The sequence below is a fragment of the Lissotriton vulgaris genome, chromosome 5 (genome assembly GCF_964263255.1).
Source record: "Lissotriton vulgaris chromosome 5, aLisVul1.2, whole genome shotgun sequence".
In the NCBI taxonomy this organism is placed as follows: Eukaryota; Metazoa; Chordata; class Amphibia; order Caudata; family Salamandridae; genus Lissotriton; species Lissotriton vulgaris.
The window spans coordinates 131,794,350-131,813,663 of record NC_141693.1 but is presented as its reverse complement, the minus strand read 5'-3'; the positions used below and the strand labels follow the sequence as shown (position 1 = coordinate 131,813,663).

At 44.1% G+C, this 19,314-nt stretch overlaps 1 protein-coding gene across 3 annotated transcripts in view; it reads left to right on the top strand.

Annotated features, from left to right (window-relative positions):
- The window catches only part of RXRA (retinoid X receptor alpha), a 474,620-nt gene that overhangs the window by 323,170 nt on the left and 132,136 nt on the right, over positions 1-19,314 (top strand). The window lies entirely within an intron of this gene.

Here is a 19,314-nt window from a genome sequence, read left to right as displayed (position 1 = left end):
ACAGTGTGCGGCCACCAATCAATTAATCCGGCCCAATGTAAGAATAGTTGAGGCAGCTCTGAAATACTTCTGAAGCTTTTACTTGTTTTTGCTTCTTTAAGTGAAGGCTTCAAATGGAAAAAAATACTACTGTTTGATGATTTACCTTTTTTTTTTAATCCTCCCTGCATATATAATACCTGAACCGGATATGACGGTAAATAGCATATAGTTTACAGGAGCCAATCATTCCAATGAAGGCTAATATTATCCAGAGGAGGATTAAAACCAGTCTCCAAGGCGACTACTTATCCGTGTGTGTTAACAAGCAGACCTGGAAATACATGGGATCCAACCAGATCTGGAATCCGGCAGCTATCACTGAGCCTTATCGGGGATCCTCCGACCCCTAGGGAAACATGCAGACTTTGTTATGGTGCCGACACCAGGGCACATTCAGCAGCACAGCACTTTGTGTGCTTTACATTCAGTGCGTCATCATTCAAAGGGGGGGAGTACTTCCTAATTTCAGTTCCCACTGTACATTAATGCCTCAATAAAAGGGTCTTCTGCACACCTACTCATCCCAACTGGGGGCTAGCTGGCGCTTTAACACCTTGATGCTAGGGCACAAAGACAATGAGCTTGTCACTTCACATGTCAAACTTTGATTTGGGGCATGTTCTGAGTTTTCCAACCTTGCTGTGAAAGAGAGACGTATGCACTGTAAGAATATCAGCTAAAACAATGATTTGGGGGCGTGGTTTGTGTGGAATTATGCATGCTCTGCAAGATCGTAAGATGTAAATAGCACTTTCTAACAAGTCTTTGAAACCGCTTAACCCCTTCGCTGCGGCGGCAATTCCGCTGCAGCGCTAGGGGGGCGGGGGGGCGAGCGGCGCTCGCATGCTCGTGACGGAGCCGCTCCGTCACGAGCCGCGATTGAGCTGTGCTCGTGACGGAGCGGTTCCGTCAAGGCCCCGCCCGCTCAATAGAACGCGCCGCGCAGGCGCGGCGGCAGAGCCATGACGGAACCGCTCCGTCATGAGCACAGCTCAGCCGATGCTCATGACGGAGCGGCTCCGTCATGAGCATGGGAGGGGTTAAAGGAGCCCTTTTTAGCCCTCATGGAGCATCAACCATTGATGAAAAAAACAGTAAGGCTCTAAACTCAAGCTTTGCTTTTTTGCATGTAGCTCCTTGATGCCAGTTTATAACTCAGTAAGCTATATTGAAAGGATTGTATCTTGCATCACACCAAGATTTCCGCAGCAGACGCAATAACCCACTGAGCTATCTGGATAACAACAATACCTGTGCCCTACCTGCTACATGTTCTCCTCTCCAGTAGGCACATTAAATATCTATTCAATTTTATGATGAGTAAAAGCTGTTACTACACTACACACAGGTCTCTACAGCAAATAAACTGAGTAATATTGTTATCGTTCCACTCGTACACCATATAGCTATGGCCACTTGAATTATGCGGCAGAGGAGCACCAAATTATGTAGCAGAGTTTACTAAATTATGCGGTAAGAAAAGGCAAATTGAGTTGCATGATGCAGCACTTTTTTGACTGTATAACTTAATTATTTTTACACTGTTTAATAGTGTCTGGACAAAGATTTCATCTAATTAGTACCAGTGTAAATACTAAATACAGAAATAAACATCTGAAAGACGACCAGTTAACCATTGCAAGGGGCCTTCCACTGTGTGCAAACTTGTTGCCAACGTTTGATTTATTTGAGCTAGAAACAACATTTATTTTGCTAAAATCTACAGATTGTGCAGCAGATGATGGATCATGTGGCAAATGCCACATATGCATAGTTATGTGAAAAAAGCAGCAGCCGCAGAATCACACAATTGAAGTGGTCCTGCATATAAATTGCTGTGTACACAGAGATCGCTTCAGTAGATGCCTTAACCACATAAGCTATTTTAAAATGCACTGTTTGTGACCATCAAGTACGAAAAAACAGATTTACTTTCACATTAGTGCTTGTCGCCAAATTCTTTGTGACACGTGTATAGGCCGATGTCTGTTTCCAGCCCTCGTGACTCCGCCACCGTCCATGCCTCTTCACCCCCAATTTGTGGGTTCCCGCAGTCGTTTTTTCCGAATTCCAGCACTGCATGCACGAATGTTCCTTCGTTTGGTGCAGTTACAAAAGCACACTTATTTATGCCTTTGCCCAAACCCTCCATTTAAATGTTTTTCAAAGCTGTTCATTCCAGTAGCAAGAAATGAGTGCCAACCAGTAGAAAATCTTTTCTCCACTCTTACAATGGCTTCCTTCTGTTTCACATGCATCTGTCTGAGTCCAGAGGAGATCAGCGTAGGGTTCTGCTGGAAAATAGATGCATTCATGTGTTAACATTGCATGCTCACTTATACTTCAGCTTAAGTGCTAGAAACTGTATTTTGAATATGCTCTTCTTTTGAACCTTCCTAGACGTGCGTCAATGGGGGGCGCACTTAAGAAGCTGCACGGATTGCCGGTTAGGCATAGGACCTCTTTTGAAGCCTTGAACTATTATCACAAGGCACTTACAAAAAGAGAACGACCGTACCTTCAATCTCTGGTCAGACCATACACACCAGCTAGAAATCTAAGCTAGATTGGAGAAAGGCTGGTGTATGTTCCTAACATTAAAAGAACACACTCAGATGGGAGCTCCTTTGGCTACCTGGGACCGAAACTATGGAACTCCCTGCCTCTGACGATTCGTCAAATCCAGTCCGAGTGTGTTTTTAGGAAAGGACCAGTTGCGGCCAGCAAAATTAAAATATGGTGAGACGCGATGCCCGAAAAACTCACCATATATATGTTGCCTTTGCTGGCCACAGGGTCTGGTCGCCGTCTCTCTCTTCTGTCACTCTCCTCAGCGCCTAGGAGTGGAAAAGGAGAGACTTCCTTCCTTGTGCCACACAAATCCAACCAATCCTCAAGCTGCGATTGGTTGGAGCAGGCTAACGCAACGCTCATTTTGAGGCTGGGGGCCTGCGGCTGCAATCCCTGGGCTGTTTCTCAGCTCTGGGATTGCAGGCTCTAATGTGCGCAAGTCAGATTGGCCGGCTGTAGGCAGCCAGCCAATCTGATATGCGCACTGGCAGGGAGCTGACGTAATAGTGCAATTGCACTATTCAGCCATGCCCCCAACCCTCTCGCTGTAGCTGCGCAAGTCTGCCACACAAAATAAAATGGTATTTATTACCATTTTATGAATGTGTGTGCCTGCTACACTGACTGAAGGTGGGGCGACGCTCCTCCACCATAATGGAGGAGCCACTACTGGAAACAACTTAAAACTTGTTTTTTTAAGAGTGGAAGTAGGGAAGCTTAATTGCTGCATTTGTAGCTTTGGACAACTGTCCTTAGTGCTGGGACACCTCATTGAGGTACCTACGGGGGAAAAATATGATACAAAAATATCGTGATGCAGAAATATTGGTGTCAAGAATATTGATGGGTTTCTTTTCTATTTTTTTAGGTAAATAATATTGTCAAGAATATAATTGTTAATATCGTTTTCAATAATATAGTTGAAAAAATATAGGGGGTGAGTACGATTGCGGTGAACCCGCCACCGGCTCCATGCCGGTGACGGGTTCACCGCCATCGTGCGGCCATTCTTCGTCCGCCAGATAAGGATGGTGGGCGGAGTGCTGGCGGACGGAAAGCCTGTCCACCACGGGTCCGACACAGGCAATCGTTACGATTGCCTGTCGGACCCGGAAAGCATACCTGGAATGGTGGTGGTTCTTAGCAGGCACCGTCTGCCACAATAGGTTGCTTCATCCCCGCCTGCCTTGAATGGAGGTTCCACTGCCATTCAAAGGCTGGCAGAGATTGACTTTGTGGGCCTGAAGCGGGCCCCCCTTAAGCAGGAGCACTACCGTTTTGCACTTGGGGGGCACCTATGGTGTCCCCCAACATTTCCCTGCACCATGTGGCCGGCACCACCTGGTGCCTGCCACGTAGTGCAGGGAAATGCAGAACTTGCATTTTTACCATTGTGGCGGGTGCTGCCGAAATGGTAAACATGCCCAATGCGACCACCACCGTGGCGGCCGCATTGTAATTCCATGTGCAGGACCGCCGCCATATAGGCGGCCGGTCCCAAACTCCGTGACGATGGCGGACGGACTAAAGTCTGTCTGCCATCGTAATAACACCCATAGCTTTTAAATTATCTGTATGTGTTTTAGTTCATATATTAATTGTAAGTGTTATTGTTTGTACAAATGTTGATAACATTTTAAAATATACTTTGTAATTTTAAGTGATTTGTAATTTTTAATTTAATTGCTACTAGTAATTTATAGTGTTGGAGTGGGTTGCTAGGTTTGTAGGGGTATAGGGCGGGAAGGTAATTAAGTAATAATTAACAATGAATTATTAATTTATTATTCATTGTTTAATTTAATATTATTATTACATTGTGTAGTAATTCTATTTTTAAGTTATATAATAGGTGGGGGCTGCTGGGTTTCTAGGGGTATAGGGCGTGTTATCAATTAATTATTACCGTATATGAATAATTATTTAATTGATCATTAATTCTGTTATACTTCATGTATTTTAGTTATATTTTAAGTGTGGGCTGCTAGGTTTGTGGGGGTATAGTGTGAGGAAGTTAATTAAGTAATAAAAAAATGCAATTGATAAGTATTAAACTGTTTAATAATCATGTAAATTGTTTTTTATTTATATATATATATATATATATATATATATATATATATATATATATATATATATATACACACACACACATACTTTTTTATGTGGTTAATTAATAATGGTAATATTAAGAGTTTTATATTTGTTGTAAATGAATTGGGTTATTCAAATATGTTATGTGTTTGAAGTGAAGTACTTTCCCTACTGGTGCACAGAATGGTGTGGGGATAGTAAACTTAACCCCTCTGAAGTCCAATGCTTTCCCTACTGTTGCATGAACTGTAGTGGGAATAGTAAATTGTACCCCTCCGTAGTCCAACGCTTTCCCTACTGTTGCACAGACTGGAGTGGGAATAGCATATCTATTATTCCCAGACTTCAATATTTAAAAAAAAAAATATCTATTATTATTATTAATTGTATATATATATATATATATATATATATATATATATATATATATATATATATATATATATATATATATATATATATATATATATATATATATATATATATATATACATATATAATTTTTATAATTTTTTATATTTTATTTAAGTAAATGTCTTTTATATTAGTACATTTTAAAAATAACCCAAAAATGTATATACTGTAATATTTATTTTTTATATCAGTGTTACATTATACATATATGTATATATACGCTGTGGCTAGAGGAACACGTTTGCCTTTGGAGGATTGTATAGGCATGACAGGCATCTGCAGTGTGCCTCAACCCACTTGGGACTTTAATTTATGCAAATTGAAGTAAGTACACAGCATTCCACTGGGAGGAATAGAGTTGCACTCCAAAGACCAGCAGGCCACGGGGGTTGCCATGCCTATCAGGACAGGAGAAATACTTTAAAGATGGGTGCAATTAGATTGCTGTGTTGCTTCTGGGCAGAATGCCCGCAGCCCTTGAGGAAGTGATTGTTATCACGAAACGCATTGGGCAGGACATTTTACTTGTGCGAGGCACTGCCGCTGCTAGAACACTGTTTTCCTTCAATTAATAAATGATGGCGTAACTGAACCTACCTGTGTGTGTGTGTGTGTGTGTGTGTGTGTGTGTGTATATATATATATATATATATATATATATATATATATATATATATATACCCATCACAGAGTTTGCCTGCAATGAGGAGCCCACACCGGTATCTTCAATAACCACAATTTAATGAAGGAACTGCTTTCCTGACAAACAAAAGTGCTTTGCTTGAGTCTAGTCCCGTCCGACGCGTTTCGTGCAAACACACTTCCTCATGGACTGCCACAGGATGGCCACGCCCATATGGGCGTTGATATTTGACTGAAAAGTAGGCTGAGTAAACTGCAGCGAACTGTACCATAGCTGAAGCCCGCAGTCCATGAGGAAGTGCGTTTGCACGAAACGCATCGGACGGGACTAGACTTAAGCGAAGCACTTTTGTTTGTCAGGAAAGCAGTTCCTTCATTAAATTGTGGTTATTGAACTTACCGGTGTGGGCTCTTCATTGCAGGCAAACTCTGTGATGGATTTGTGCGGCGCAGCCTGATCCGCGAGGTAAGCCCCGCTGTGCCTGCTGACATAGTCCCGCTGCACCGTCAACCGGCGGAGTGGCTTTGGGATCCGGTTTGGCCCGATGGAGCAACGGTGATGGGCTTTTCAGACGTTCAGGAATGTTTATTCGCAACCCACTGTGGAAATAATGTGAGGAATAAGGGTCTGTTCACGGAGACTCACTTGAGGACTAATTGGCAGCACTACGTTAACCATCATGCCACAGGATGGCCACGCCCACATGGGCGTTGATATTTGACTGAAAAGTAGGCTGAGTAAACTGCCGCGAACTGTACCATAGCTGAAGCCTGCAGTCCACGAGGAAGTGCGTTTGCACGAAACGCGTCGGGCGGGACTAGACTCAAGCGAAGCACTTTTGTTTGTCAGGAAAGCAGTTCCTTCATCAAATTGTGGTTATTGAACTTACCGGTGTGGGTTCCTCATTGCAGGCAAACTCTGTGAGGGATATATGTATATACATTTAAAATATATATATATATATATATATATATATATATCTCCTTCCCTCCTTGCCTCAGAAGTAGTCACCGCCGCCAAATCAACAGGTGTCTCGTCTGATCAAAGACCTCCGATGCCGGGTCTTTTAAATAATGCCACAACGAGTAGAAAGACCACACGCTGACGAGACCATGTACCAGACAAATTAAGTTTTATTTGTCAGAACCCTGGAGGCGTTTCGCCTGACCCGCAGGCTTGTATATATATATTTTATTATATTAGTGTCAAACTATATTTTTTGGTATTTTTGTACTTACCATTATAAGTATAGGGAGACAATATATTTGTCATTTAAGTTTTTTACACGATATTCTTGTTTCCCGATAATGTTGTGTTCGCTATTTTGTCAGTGTTCTGCTAAAAATAGGCCTGCAGGCTATTTGCACCCACTTTAGCTCTTGCCCCCGCTAGGAGCTGAGCACAAATAGCATGGACTCCTGTTTGCATGTTTGCTTACCATGAGGATATATTCCGCAAAATAAAGCTAAGCCTACATGCAAAGCATTTCTCACTGTGGATACTCTGGTGCGAGATACCTCACTTCATCTGTGTTAAGATAGCTCAGTGGATGAGGTGACTGATGCTAAGATATGCACCAGTCCTTACAGTCACATGTTCATAGGGCTTACTAGACCTTTAATCCTGACATGCTGAACAAAAAGAACATTATTGGTTTGGGTGTTAATTCCAATCATAATTCATGAAAAACTGTAATTACCATATAGACACCTATCTCTAATTTTCTAACAGTGGTCCAGATGTGAGATTACTATTTACTCTAATAAAGTTATTTGAGTTGTGACATCACAAGGCCTTTACTAGAGCACTAAAATCACTGAACAAAATTAGAACTGTTACTTCAGCAATGAAATGTTTAAGTAGCTTTTCGTATCTTCTGCTATTTTTCAGAAAATTAATCAGCATTAGCTGGTAAGGAGTCATTTTTGGCTCATTATTTATTTCACTGTTGAAATTCATAAAAGGGAAGCATACATCTATCTATATGTTACACAACACTCTAGACTTCAGCCACTTTTGAAAGTAACACATTATTTTGCTTAAAATATATTTTGCAAGAAATGATAAAACATGTATGTTGTTTATTTACACAGTAAATATTCCCCCAGAATTCTGTATAAGTGGGTTTACAGTATCTCTTTTATCAAAGAGAACCAGACAGAAAAGTGTTAAAAAGAGCGTTCAGGAATGGTAATTTTGTGCTCATGTATTATATGAAATGAAGTACCCCCATATTGCACAGTAAAAGGACATTGCAATTCTAATTTATTACCGTGAGGTTGTGACACTGTGAAAGGCAGGTCGTTGAGCAAAATGACTGCTGCTGATTAAAGAGTTTAATCGAAGCGATAACTGGTTTCGCAGCTTGCCACTAGGATAACCGGCTTCTAAGCTTGCCAACTTCTGAACAATGTTCCATGAACTTTCACAGTGGTTGGCTGGTAAGAAGATGTGTTGAGAGTTTATTTTATTCACTGCTAAAGTTAATTCCACCAAAATAGGAATCTATCAGCTGGTTACTTTTTGTTAAAAAGATATTGAAAGTCAACTCCGAGGATTAAGGAACTCCTCTGACCTGCAGTATCACTCAACACGTGGTAGTGGTTCCCTTTATTCAAGTTGTTATTTAAGTTATGAAGACAGTTTAGTTTGTGTCGTGCAGTTTTTAAAGGTCCACAGAAAAGGTATCCTTTTACACTCATAATTTTCACTAGAGTTCAATGTATGTTTCTTACCTCATCCCTTTTGAAATATTAGTAAACATAACACGTATTTGAAAAGCACACATTCACCCAAAGCGTATCTTGGCCCTGGAATAACATTTGTTTGTTATTACCCAACTTAGAGGTACTAATTTGATCAATCTCGGTAAAATAGATGAAAGGTTCAGTTGGTTGTCCAGGACTGAAACCTATAATCATAAATTCAAGCACAGATCCCTGCATTAGTCCACAGAGCTACCAGACCCAGTGGTCACTGAAGAAAATATAGCATTCCCCAAACACACCACAGACATGGTGTTTGTGTTTGGGGGCGAGCTAATGAAGAACAGTGCAACAGGTTTTGGAAAAAGGCTATGGTTTATGTTGCAGACAAGTGCACTACGTGTCGGATGGATATGTATGTATGCAGTATTTCTGTAGCGCACACCGAGCCAAATGATAGCGGAGCACTGTACATGGTCAAAGATGAGCATAAAGTCAACAAGTGATTGGCGAGGTAGCTGGTTTGTGGACAGGTAATGAATTTTGATGTAGTGTTCTGTAAAGGGGTGTTTCTTTAACTGTTTCCTGATTCAGATCTGCATTGGGGAGGTCCTTATGGATACACGGATGTTGTTCAGATTCTAGGTTCATCGATGAGTTTTGAGTCCTTGCATATTCTTCTTACTCAATGGTGTCCGATGGTGTCCTGGCTGCTGGTGTGCTAAGAACCGTCTGCGATGGGTAGCTTGTCTGGAAGATAAGCGTGGTTGCGGGTTGGGATGGCTTTGTAAATGATGCAGCTGGTTTTGAAGGATGGTGCAGGCTGTCACGAGAAGCCAGTGGAGATACATCAGAATTCGGCTTTGTCATCATATTTCTTCAAGCCCTGGATGAGATGAGCTGCAGCGTGTAATAGCCAGTGTGGTGTCCGGGAGCCCATAGAGCAGTGCTTTATCACCATCCAGACACGAACGTACGAGGGCCTGAACATCAGTTCGGAGTCCCTTCATGGAAGAAACTATTTCACATTCTTTATAAGGGAGAGCTGGTACCAGGCCCTCTTTGTGTTTTTTTGCCAGTGTGCACCTTGAGGATAAAGGTGGTGTCCAGGGTGAACCTAAGTGACTTAGAGTTCACTGAAAGTTGGGCTTTGAAGACTTCAAGATTCAAGTCATTGAGCCAGATTTGTACTGTTTTTGTCTGTTCTTCTTAGCAATTAGCAGGAATTCTGTGTGGCTGGGTTGAGCTTCAAGTAGGGGCTGGACTTCCAGGTCTGGAGGATGTGCAGGCGATGTTTGAGGCACTGAGTGTCTGAAGCAGTGGAGACTTTCAAGTAGAGTTGCATTTCATCAGCATATGGGTGAATGATGCTGTTATCTGTGAATAGAGTGCAAGGACTCCATGTAGAGGCTGAAGACAACAGGGGACCGTATGGTACCCTGGAAGACTTACAGATGATAGGGATCTTTTGGGAACCTGGAAGTGCCAATGTGAAGAGATGGAGCATCAGACAGCGTAGGTAGAGCTTGACGTGTGTATCATAGGAACCCAAGAACTATGGAGGTGTAACTGAGCCGAGCATCCAGACTGGTTAGTACACATTGCTGGCAAAGGATATGCTTGTGAGCGTACATGCAACACCACGCAAATTGAAGATACCTGTGCAGGGGCTCTGGCTGTCAATCTTACGTACTGTGAGGACGGAGGCCATTGGAGCTGTGTATGTTGCAAAGCGAGGTTACAACTGTACAAGTGTTTCACTGTACAACTGTACAAGTATCTAACTGAGGCCCCTGGCTGTAAATGCAGCTATGAGGCACATTTCATGAATAATGTGCATTTCACATCACCTGGGTACAGAGGCTCCATTCAGTGATGGCTTATGTCCCTATTAAGGTAGAGATGGGAACAGAGGAATGATCTGAGTGTTTGACAAGGCATTGGCCATCCACCCCCGCTCCAATATGATACTCAGTGAGATAACCTCATATCACATTTTTAACGGAGTCATAAAGGTGTCACCATCTCTGTTTTAAGCAAACTAATAACTCTGTGTTACTTATCATTTCATTTAACATCTCAGGCAAGCACAGCTATTTGGGTAGACTGTCTTCCGCCTCCCATGGTCACTTGTACCACTCACTCTGTACGGGGCCCTGATTGTGAGTTAGTACACGTCTGAAGATTCGGGTGGTCAGAACTACTGCGTGCGGCAGATGTCTCCGCACACCTTTACTCCTTTTACCCGATAAACCCCTGAGATTGTGGAATAACTTTGCAGACACAGAATGACTCTGCGGTATTCTATACTGAAGCGAAGCAGTGCACACATTTACCATTTGCTCTGACCATTGAATGGTCTCTCCATGCTAGAGGGAAAAAAAACGGGGTACAACTGGGCCCGAGAATTGGCTGCTAATAGCAGGCACAGCCTTATGCAGTAATACTGGGCAGTAAAATCGTGCCCAATGTTCTCACATCTTGGAGGATCGGGTGTGGGAGCACAGGGCCAGTTGTGAGCAGGGTGAACGGAATTCTGTTTACCTGACTCTAATCAGGGCCAGAGTTGTGTGGGGAAAGCTGCACATTAGCCAGACCCACATGCCATTACAACATTGGCTGTTCCGGTAAAAGGAACCCTTTCCACTGTCACTGTACTGCAGAAAAATTGCTAAATTAAGTCCAGGCTCGGCGAGGAAGTGATGACGAAAATGTATGCACTCTCTCCTGGTGTTGCTATGGTTTCTATGTTTTCTCTTGTTGGTGGGGGGGGGGGGGGGGGGGGGGGGATGGAGAGATGGACCTGAAGCACTATACAGCACTAGACCGTTGCATAGCTACCAAGTGGCCCCTATGTCTTCTGTGACGCTTTTGGTCAGTCTGACTTTTATCAGCAGCGGGCGCTCTTTATGCTGGTGCCCACAGACCCATACTTAAAATGGCGCATGCCTGCATCCATTAGCCAAGAAAACCTGGTCGGTCTGAAAACCATGAGAGGGGGCCAGGTGGCACCGACAGCTCGTAATTCCACCAGCTTTTCAAACGGGGGCACAGGAGTCGGGGTTTATCATGAATAACTTTTTAGGTTGGTGGAGCCAATAAGCGCTAGAAGAGATGGGCAGACCCATTAAACGCTACTATCGAGTGTGAAACCCAAATGGAGATTACAGAATCGCCTTTTCACTTTAAAAGAATAGTAGTTGCTGAACATAAGGACCCTGGCTAGAGAGGCATGCTACACTGAGCCCTGGAGTTACCCTGGTAATTGTTTGAGCCTGTAAACAGTGACATTAGCCCAGGACATTTGGAAGAACCCTTTATCACTAGAAAATGCCATGTGAAATTACAAATGCCATCGCTGAAAAAGCTTTCATTGTCAGCAGATGACACCAGCAGCCTTTGCAAAGAATGGGGGCTGATAGGCAAAATTAAAAAGCCTTGCGTTCTTAATGGCACAGCTGAGCGTCATGTTAATTAGAAAGAATGTGATACTATGTGTAGGTAAATTTCATCACAGCTTGCAAATGTGGTTAATAATGTATTTCTAGATTGTATAGTAATCTATGGGAACTAGAGCTTCAATGCCCTGTTGAGATTTTCTTTCAAATTTAGCATGTTACCCCGTGTGTTTTGGGGCCATAAGGGAAAGCCTAGTGCGATCACATCTTACACATTCATGGGTTATTCTGCATTTAGTTTTCACCTGCAGACTGCTTCAGCACCCTGTTGGCAACAGGCCTCTCGTGTGTGCCCACTGTTGACTTACAGTGAGTGGCCTTTGTGTGTGCCCTTTACTTCTGATTTGATGGCTTTCTTGGGGGGGGGGAGCCAACATATCTGTGCCCTTGTGGTACAGGTGAGACTTTTAGTCTTCGCCCATGTTTGATACTATTTTTATGGGTAGCATACACGTATCTAAGTTCTGTACTTGTGTGGCGAGTTGGTTTTGGATGAATACATGTCAGTTTTATATCGTGATTACATTAGAAGTGCTTGCACACATCCTGCTGGGATGTCTTTGACAGCTGCCCTGAGTCCCCCTCAGTAGTGGCTCTGGCCACACAGCACAGCCCATTCCTTGAGACCCAGACTGCTCTCAAGCACTCAGGGTGAAAAGCATCACTTCCCTGCTTTCTTGTCGGTTGCGTGCTCCAGGGAGTTAGACATCCATTAAATGTCTCCAGGCTTTTAAGGGCGTAAAGAAATACAACCCCGCCTGGTGACTTTGCAAGAGGCTAAAATAATATTTATCTGGAAAAGCCACTCAGAAACTACATGGAAAAATGTGTATGATTTCACCTTTGAAATTAGGTAACGCAAAGAAATGAAACCACAATTATTTACTGAGTGAACTTTGAAGATGTACATGAAGTGGAAAAAAATAGTTTCGAGTTTGTCCATTAGTGTGTTCTCCTCTAAACTGGATCACATGCTCCACAGATCCGTTTTGGTCTTGTTGGGCATCATCGGGAGAGATGAAAAAAGGCTTTTCACTTCTGTAACAGGGATGTGTGTCCCCACTTCGCTGTCAGCAGTTAATGATTTGAAAACTCTAGGTTTGTGGATTAGATGACCTAGTTTGTGACATTATGGACCTTCTTCTGATGTCGACAGCGGTCTGCCAGATACCAACAAAGTGCCCTGTCTGTCTACCCCCGAGGTTGGTGATGGGGGTGGCGGGCATGCCTTACTCGAATAAGGTTGGTATTCAATTCAAAGATCTTTATTCAGCCAATCCGGCCATAAAAGGCAAAGAGGAATGATATACCACATATGATAATTCATCGGTATAAAAATTCCACATTTGATGTATTGAGACTGGATAAAAATCACAAGACAGCCAAAATACAGAACAGTAAAATACCATCTCTAAAGTTCTGATTTACACAATAATATGAGATTAAAATGACACAAGTTTATATACCACTATTAAAAGAAAACCCCCTTTCGATTCGGAGTAATATTAACCCTCCATTGTTCTCCTAGCTGTAATAGCTGGTTTTAAAAAAGAACATATGCTGAAGCAAATATTCAAGAATTTTAACAATTGCAAGTGGTGTAAAGCCTCTTTGCACCTGCGATGGCCAAGGGTTTTTAACAATGGTTTAAGAAAGTGCTTTCCTGCATGATTAAAATTGTTACAGAAAAACATATAGTGCAACGGGGACTGTTCCGAAATGCCATCACAAGGGCAGGATGGAGCAGAGTTTCCCGTGGTTGCATGCGGCCCGGCAATGCACAGAAGCCGCCATACTGTACTAGATCTAAATAGGAAGAGTATATATCTCAATCTAAATATCTAATTCGAGCAAGAGATAGAAGAGTGGCTCGTGAGAGTCGAGTGACCTATAGTAAAAAGACACTGTGCATTTCTTGGTCTCAACTGCGAGTCTAGTGTCTTCACAGGACTGCAGATGTAGTTGCATAACCCGAAATGTATCTTCTTTCTTTATATTAACAGGAGAAGAAAAGAGAGAGGACAACCCCAGGGCCTTTAGTGAGCTGGATATGTAGCCCAGCTACGGTATTGCACATCCATTGTCCAAGCCAAGACAATCCAGGATAATGTCTCTGCAAAGCCTACCATGGGGATTAGTCCATACGCCAACCAATAGCAGCAGGGGTGCCAGACGAACCCTACCCTCCATGTATGGTTGTTTTAGCTCCGCATGAGCGATATAGCGCAAAGATGTTGGAGGAAGGTATAAAAACATTCGACAAAGGCTATTTTCCTCAGACTGGAGCAAGGAAGCATTTGGGCAATCCCAGATCTCTGCCCCATACACTGCCCCTGGGATGCATTGAGCATTATATATGTTTAACAAAGCCCAGATCTTACCTTTTTAGTGTGGGGCCAGAGAGGTTAAACCGTTTCCGCAGTTCTGCTAAGCTCCAGGCTTCACCTGGGGTGCCACGCGCCTAAGGAGTTGAAAGTAATTTTCAAGTAACTAAGGGGCTGATTAGTATGGCGGGCGGACTTACGTCTGCCCTCCACCCTATCGGGAATCAGGACCGCCCAACAGGCTGTCAGCGGTCCTGACATAGGCATTACAATGCGACCGCCACTACGGCGGTCGCAATGCCTATATTTTGTATTGCAACGGGTGCTGCTGGCTGCAGCACCCGCTGTAATGTAAAATAGGCAAAAGACACATATTTGATGAACGGAATGTAGAACAAATCAAAACATTCTCCCCCAGTCACGAGATCTGGGTTAAAACCATTATTCTTTTGCTCACCATGCCACTCCAGTGGCCTGGCCTGGCCATAAGCAAATCAGTCTTGACCCTGTGCCTCAAGGGAACAGTCCAGCCCGAACTGCCAAGCCAGGTCCTCCCTGGACGGGAAACAAGCATCCTAGGACCGGTTTCGGAGTTTCACCCCCCTTCAGCCAGGATAGCTTGAATCTAGTGGCACAGTGAGCCCGGGAACTACGTCTAGGCATACCCGGCCCACTTAGGGCGAGGAAGCAAAAGACACACAATTGATGGCAGGCACCGTCCCCATGGTAGGGACTTCAACCGCCTCCGCCGCACCGGCGGGCTCAAGGAGCCCGTCGGATGCTTAGCAGTTGGTATTTCTGACTGCCAACAAACTGCCCGCCATCCTAATGTGGCAGGCGGGAAACTTGCTTAAGATGGCGGTGAGAGCACCACCGACGGGCTGTCAGTGGAGGTCTCACCTCCATCCTAATCAGCCACTAAATTCTCTGACGCCTACCATGGGTTGGTAATTCTGGCATTGACAGTGCAGTGGGCTAGCGGGCCAGGCCGAGGGCTGTGGCTGAATGTGCAATGTGAGTTGTCTAACCTGTCTATGACCTTCCTCAGCAATATATTACTATTTTCATACTGTGTCTATGCAGCTCTTAGGAACAGGGCTTGAGAGAAGAGCATTCCTTTTCATTCACTGTGCCTGAGTCATCCACCAACAAAAATGTCAGTTTCTTCCATGTCATTTAATATCCTCTGCTGTTTTTTGTAAGCCTTAATTATCTAGTCCCTTACCCACTTTTTAGAACTGAAATGTTTTAATTTAAAATCCCGGCTGGGGATAACTTACTTATGTGCCGTCTGAGCAATTTCAAGGGATGCTGTGATTGCTTATTTATGTGGACGTGCACATGCTTGAAGGAGTTACTTTGGAGGGAGATGTCATGGCCAAGAAAATGTAGTTTTATGAAGAAAGGGCTTAGACGTCTTTGCTAACCTCGTCTTCCGTATTACATTTATTTCAGGTTAGTTATTTTGGAGCCAATCGATTTCCCCCCACCACACACACACACACACACACACACATATATATATATATATATATATATATATATATATATATATATATATATGTATCACTCAACCAATCACCCCCAACGTAAAAATATCTCAAAAACCGTTTGCTTTAACTCTACCCAACTTTGGTCTCAGCCAAACTAACCCCCAAGACCCAGCATACGTCACCCCCTTGCCCTACATTGACCCCCCCTTCTTCCCCGCTCCCCAGCTTGCCTGACTGTTCAGTAGGTAGATGGATGTATGATGGTACATCGCAAACGCTTACATCGTATGGCATTACATCGTAATTTTAACATCGCATGTCCCCTTAGATCGTGTGTAATGACAACGCATACCATTATGTCGCATTTGTATAGCATGCGAAATACCTTCACATCGCATATAGACACCCAGCATGCTTTTAAATTGCATTTTTTACCCGTATGCGCATTTCCCTTCACCCGACCCTAAACCCTGACCCTTGAATCAGAAAACAGTTACCTACAATATGGCACGCTAACACTTCCCTCAACCCTAAGCCCTAAACAGTAAAGCAAGCCTACACTCAGACGTCAACCCTAAGCCCTAACCCCCAAAGGGCAAAACAATACCTATACTGCAACTAGCCCTAAGCCCTAACGCAACCCCAAAACAGCGCCTATACTACAAGAAGCCCTAAGCCCTAACGCAACCCCAAAACAGCACCTATACAACTAGCAGCCCTAAGCCCTAATCCCCAAAGACCAAAACAGTACCTATACTGCAACTAGCCCTAAGCCCTAACGCAACCCCAACACAGCACCTATACTACAAGAAGCCCTAACGCAACCCCCAAACAGCAGCCATGGTACAAGAAGCCCTAAGCCCTAACGCAACCCCAAAACAGGACCTATACAACTAGTAGCCCTAAGCCCTAATCCCCAAAGCCCAAAACAGTACCTATATTGCAACTAGCCCTAAGCCCTAACACAAACCCAAAACAGCACCTATAGGGGAAAACAACAAGCTGTGATGGCTCCCTACCCTAAAGAGGGTCTCCCACAGCCAACACGTCACCTATGAACCCCACCCCCTGCTACCCCAGGACGTACCAATCACCTCAGACGCTGCAGGGTAGAGCGTCTGATGCCGCTCCCCCCCCAAAAAAGACAGTGTAAGCTTGGACAGTATTGCTTAAAAACCATGTGTGACTCCCAGTATGTGCTTCATTTGAAGCGTCCTTGAAAGGGGGGGGGGGGGCGCATCAGCCCCGGTGGGACGTCCAGGAGCACACGGCTCGTGTGCCTAAGGCCTCGGCGAGGAGTCTTCGGATTACTTTCGAGGATGAATTGACTCCGATGTGGGACGTTCTTTTTTACTTGAGAAGAAGCATGTTTACATTTAGTGAGTAATAGTGCTTAGAGGCGTGAGGCTAAAAACGTATCCTGAAATGAACCCGGGAAAATATGCCAAAAACGTCTTCTGCTTTGAGTTTTCTATTTTGCCAGCCAGGTCTGAACCCGTCCTTTTGAAGAGATGTCAATCTCAGCATTTAGGGCTGTAGGTAAAATATACAGATGACGCGTGGACCAGTTGAAAGGATAAGCTGTCCGATGCAGAGCTCTGACAAGGCTGTCTTCATTTGGCGCTTTCGTCTTAGCTTAGCTCCATCACAGCTGCTTTGTTGCTTCGAAGCCCCTGCCACTCCTCTAAACCTCTGTACAAAAACTGGAAGAGACTGGACGGTGTTTTAAAAAAAATACTTTTTCAGGTTTACATTTGTTTTATTGTTACAGCAATACACGCATTCTCAAATAAAAAGCTTTGCAATGTCACGAACAATTCCATCCCTCCTGCCAATCCGCCCACCTCCCTCCCCGGGTGCCCATGCTTTACGGAAACACGAGAAGAAAAGAGCGGGAATCAAAATCTCTCAGGTGAGGCCTCCGCGTCTCTTGTAGGGGTCGGAGCCGTGTTTTGACTTTTTAATCGACCTCTTGGCTCGCCATCACCCCCAGTGCAGTGCTCCACCTTGTATTGTCGGGTTAAGGAGCTCGGCTGGGTTAATCTTTGAGCACCTAGTAGGTTCAGGCTTTTTGATCAATAGTACTTCCTGGTCAAGGTCTGAGCTACCAAGAGCAGTAGAATCAGTTCCACCCTATGGATTTCAGGAAACCCAGGCTAAACCTCTCTCCACGTGTCTGTTTTGTCGTTAAAATAAACAAGCTCAGTGCATTTCTCTAAAATCCCTAGCTCAGAGGTGTCCAACATTGGTCCGCGAGGGTCACATCTATGTCAGGTTATCAGGATAACCACTGACTCTGGAAATAAGTTCTGTGTAGGTTTGTTGTTTATCATTTTTTTATCATGTGGTTGTCTGAAAATGTGGATCAGAGTTGGACACCACAAGAAGATTAATACATATCCACCTCATAAAGCAAGGACCTTGAAGGCAAATCCAGTGTTTTTATTCACCTTTGCCACCATGGGCTATGCGGTTCTCACCCACGGCAAGGCCTCTCTGTGAATAGCAGGAGTGGCTCCTCCGTTGGAGCAGAGGAGCGTCGCCCCACATAAAATCCCCCCAAAACCCCATGAAAAATAAAATGGTAATTTATTATCGTTTTATTTTTCATCCCCGTCCCGAACCAAGCATCTGGTTGGGGGGCGGGGTTGCTGCTGAGTGACAGCGGCTGGGAGAAGGGTGGGCTCTCTGTGCACTTATATTTAAAGAGTGCATGTCTTTTTAGCTGGTCATCTTGAGACGGCCAGCCCCACATGCATGCTTTAAACATCTCTAACCCAGCTGTTGTAATAAAGCTGAGTTTGAGTCAGTGCAGGCCTCAAGGGTGCCATTGAGCGCCGAGTGAGGCTGATCCATCCAATCAAGGCGCTGCTCTCACAGCATAAGAGAAGCGCCCTGATTGATTATTGGAGTTCCAAGCTCCAGCTTCTAGTTTCTGAGCGGGGGACGTCACATTCACCTGGAAAGTTTTTATTTATTTTGTGCACGCCTCTCCCCCCCCACCCTTCTTCCTGTAGATGCCAGCCGCTGCTGCTAAATTGCTGGAGACTCATGTAGCTACCTGTCTTAGTTCCTTCCTGGAAGCCACCAAGTTCTTGGACACCCATCAGGCAGGCTTTCGTCCAGCGCACTCCACTGAATCTGTGATTCTATCTGTTATGGATGACCTTAACGGACAGGCTGACATTGATTGCACTCAGGCTTTGATCCTCCTTGACCTGTCTGCAGCATTTGATACCGTAAACCACAAAATATTGTTGGACCGCATTGCCGCAGCAGGTCTTGGGGGTTCAGCACTTGACTGGTTCAGATCCTTTTTAGAGGACCGCAAACAGCTCTCGCCTTTTAAATCAAAAACTGTAGCATTGAGCTGTGGTGTCCCACAGGGCTTTTCCCTCTTGCCGATTCTTTTTAACATATATATACGCCCCTTGATTTCTAGTCTTCGGCAGATCGGGGTAAAGATCTTCAATTATGCTGATGACATGCAGCTAATCTTTGCCCTGGAGAACTCCACTGAATCTAAAGACTTCGTCAGGAGTTCTATGATGTATGTAAAAACCTGGATGA